Here is a 3539-nt window from a genome sequence, read left to right on the forward strand (position 1 = left end):
TCCCTGTCTGTTTGTAACTCCCTCCATCTGCTACATGATGTGTGTGCTCTTTCTCCTTCTACCTTTCAAAAAAACAAACAAAAGTAAACCAGACTAAACAAAAACGAAATAAAAACACATCTTCCATTAAAAAACAAGGAGTTTGTTCTGTGTTGACCCACTACACCTGAGTATGGGGATTGTCTTGGAATGTGATTGATATGTCCAATGACACTCCTTTATTTCACTTTTCCCAGAAAGTATCGATTATAAATAGCTTCTTGGTTAAGAGTGGGACTTTGTGTCCACTTCTTATTCTCTATAAACTTTTGCCTCTTAACAAGCTATCTTCTTCAGAGATGCTTGAGCCTTGAGATGGGTTTGATGGAGATATCCTGTTTAGGACTGAGTGCTCCAAATTTTCACTGTATGGGTATTGTCCAGTTGTGACTCTGTGTTTTAATTACCATAAACTGCAAAAAGTAAGTTCTGCGCTGAGAGTTGAACAATGGCACTGAGTTATGTGCGTAGAGATATCTTATTAGGAGTCATTTTGTTGCTATGTTGATTTAGCAGAATCTATTTAGGGTATAAGTGTTGGCTTCATTACCAGTGTCAGTTATGGGTTCCATCTTATGAAACTGGATTTAAATCCAATCAAATAGTTGTTGGTCATTCCTATAACACTTACGCCATTATTATACCAATATATCTTGAAGCAAGTCACTTTTGTAGGTCACAGGCTTCATCATTATGTAAGATGGATGATCTCTTTCCTTCTCCTATAGTGTGTAGCACTATTAATGACAAGCAGTAAAGATGAAGCATCTGGGCATGATCTTCCATCCCAGCCTAGAATGGTGATGTGGCTGGACAAACACTGACTTCACTATGCCTGACATCTTCAATTTTCAGAGGCTATTGACTGTAATTTTGCTGTTTATATATGCAGGTGCTTATACCTAATCCCTGGCACCCAGTATCCTGGACAGAAATAAAACTGGACTATTGGGAGTATTTTCGGAGAGTGCCTGAATTCGTGAGCTCAAGAGACCTTATGTTGCCATATGTGGTATAGTGATGGCCTTTAGCATCCTCTTCATACAGTAGCTTTGGAAACTACCACCATGTGATACCCATCGGACTTAAACATATATTTGTCTCAAGAAAATAATGGGAAGAATATTTAAGTCATTTGTCTCTAAACATGGATGAGGTTAATTTTGAGAAGTTGTTCTCAATTTTTATGTATTGGACCAATGAGCTGTATGCATAATTAAGATGTAACAGCTTAATACACAGGAATATGATTGTAGCCGTCAACCTTGTTTCTCTCACTCCAGTATTACACTATGAAAATGTCATTCTGCTGTGTCAGGACTGCTTTTTCTAAGATTCTGCAGGCATAAAGTAGAAACCCAGTGGCAAATTCTACAGGCTCCTTTGACTAGGACTTCAAAGTAGTATCTTCACAGAATAATTCCTTGTAGCAATTGGCCTATTTTTCTGGAGCAAAAATGTTCTATTTTTGTTGTTACTTTTCTCATGGATTGCATTCATATTTAAACCCTTTTGATTGCTAACAAGAGTTACTCTATTATCGGCAAATTCTGTAGTTTATTACAGGTTGTTAAAAAGTATTTTAAACAAAACTCAGATTTTCTTTATTTAGCATAAGGGTTGGACTTGTAGTCACAAAGACACAGCTGTCACTCCATGACAGGGAATACCTTATAATGAATAGTAGCAAGTAGAGTGGTATGCAAGCAAGCATCATGCTTTCTTCGTTCTTTGTAGTTTTGTAGTGTTGTCTTCCAAATAGAACATCCATTGTAGTTATCCAAATGTGGTATTTGTGGTATTTTTAATGCAGCACTTTAAACCTTGTTTATTTTCTGTCAGAAAAAAAAGATGAAGCATCTGGTTGGACACTAGCTCAATCTCTCCACGTCTGATGGTATAAGTTAACTTGTGCCTTCAGAAGTAGAACCTTACCATCATGCTATGAAATGTAACCAATAAATAGCATTGACAGTAGCCTGTAATGTTTAGGGGGTTAAATTAGAACCAATTGGCTAAGAACTCACAAGATGTAACCAATTCCTGCTACTGGAGATTTTACTTGGTAGTGTATGATTTCTAGTTGGAGCATTGTCTGCCCCATATATCATAACATTATCTAAGTATATTTTATTTATTTTAGGAAGGTTCTAATGTATAAAGTTTCCTTACGCCTTTTCAAAATGTCTTCAGTACTAGTTTTAGGAAACAACAATCCTCAATATCTAAATTATTTTTGTTTGTGGATAAAAGTTTAACCAGGCCCATTATTTTGATATTCCCCGAGATTACATTTTGGGGAAAATAGTGGTCATCAACACTACAGAATAAATTGGATGAAAATGGAGCATCATTTTGAATTCCTTTCTAACAAATTGGTCTCTTCCGAGGTACAAGATCAAATTATGATGTGATAACAATAAGAGATCAGACCATTGAGAGCCAGTATTTGAAAGAATTCATGGCATAATCAATCTTGTTAGACTAGATTTTTCATTTTGCAAACAGACCCTGAAATAAGAGAGGGAGGCATGATATGGCTCAGTGGTTAAAAGCAGTTGTTGCTCTTCTAAAGGATCCAGGTTCCATTCTTGTTTCCCATATGCCACCTCCCATGATCTGTAACTACAATACCAAGGAATTCAATGATCTATTCTAGCTTCTAAAGGCACCAAGTATGTATGAAGTGCACAGACATTTATGGAAACACTCACACACATAAAAGTAAATTTAAAGTGCATTATATCTTTTTTAAGAAATGCAATTAAAACATTGAGTCTGTTGATTTCCTTTGGTAATTTAGTCATTTTCATATTGATTTTGCCGATCTGTGAATGGTATGTGTGGGTGTCTTCCCATCGGTATTTTTTTACTGGATAATTTATTTACATTTAAAATGTTTTCCCCTTTCCAGATTTCCCCTTCAGAAACACCCTATCCCATTCCTCCTCCCCCTGCCCCTATAAGGGTGCTTTCCCATCCACATACTACTGACTTCCTGCCCTGGCATTCACCTACACTGGGCCATCAAACAGCCTCAAGCCCAAGGGCCTCTCCTCCCACTGATGTCAACAAGGCCATTCTCTGCCACATATGCGAACAGAGCCATGGACCCACTTTGGTTGGTAGTCGAGTTCCCTGGGGGCTCTGGGACTCTGGCCAGTTGGCCGTTTCTTTCCTCCCTCCATTGGGGTACAAACCTCCTCAGCTCCTTCAGTCCCTTCTCCAACTCCTTCATTGGGAACCTACACTCAGTCCAATGGTTGGCTGCAAGTTTCTGCCTCTGTATGTATCAGGCTTTGACAAGGCCTCTCAGGAGATAGTCATATCAGGCTCCTGTCAGCAAGTGCTTTTGGCATGCACAATAGAGTCGAGTTTGGTGACCGTATATGGGATGGCTAATATCCACTTACCAGTGAGTGCATACCGTGTGTGTTCTTTTGTAATTGAGTTACCTCACTCAGGATTATATTTTCAAGTTCCATCCAATTGCCTGCAAA

The 3539-nt window shown here is 38.3% G+C and overlaps 1 pseudogene; it reads left to right on the forward strand.

Annotated features, from left to right (window-relative positions):
• The first annotated feature begins 870 nt into the window (after positions 1-870).
• Positions 871-1089, forward strand: LOC116100376 (annotated as a pseudogene).
• The last annotated feature ends 2450 nt before the right edge of the window (positions 1090-3539 follow it).

The sequence above is a fragment of the Mastomys coucha genome, unplaced genomic scaffold (genome assembly GCF_008632895.1).
Source record: "Mastomys coucha isolate ucsf_1 unplaced genomic scaffold, UCSF_Mcou_1 pScaffold21, whole genome shotgun sequence".
NCBI classification, from domain to species: Eukaryota; Metazoa; Chordata; class Mammalia; order Rodentia; family Muridae; genus Mastomys; species Mastomys coucha.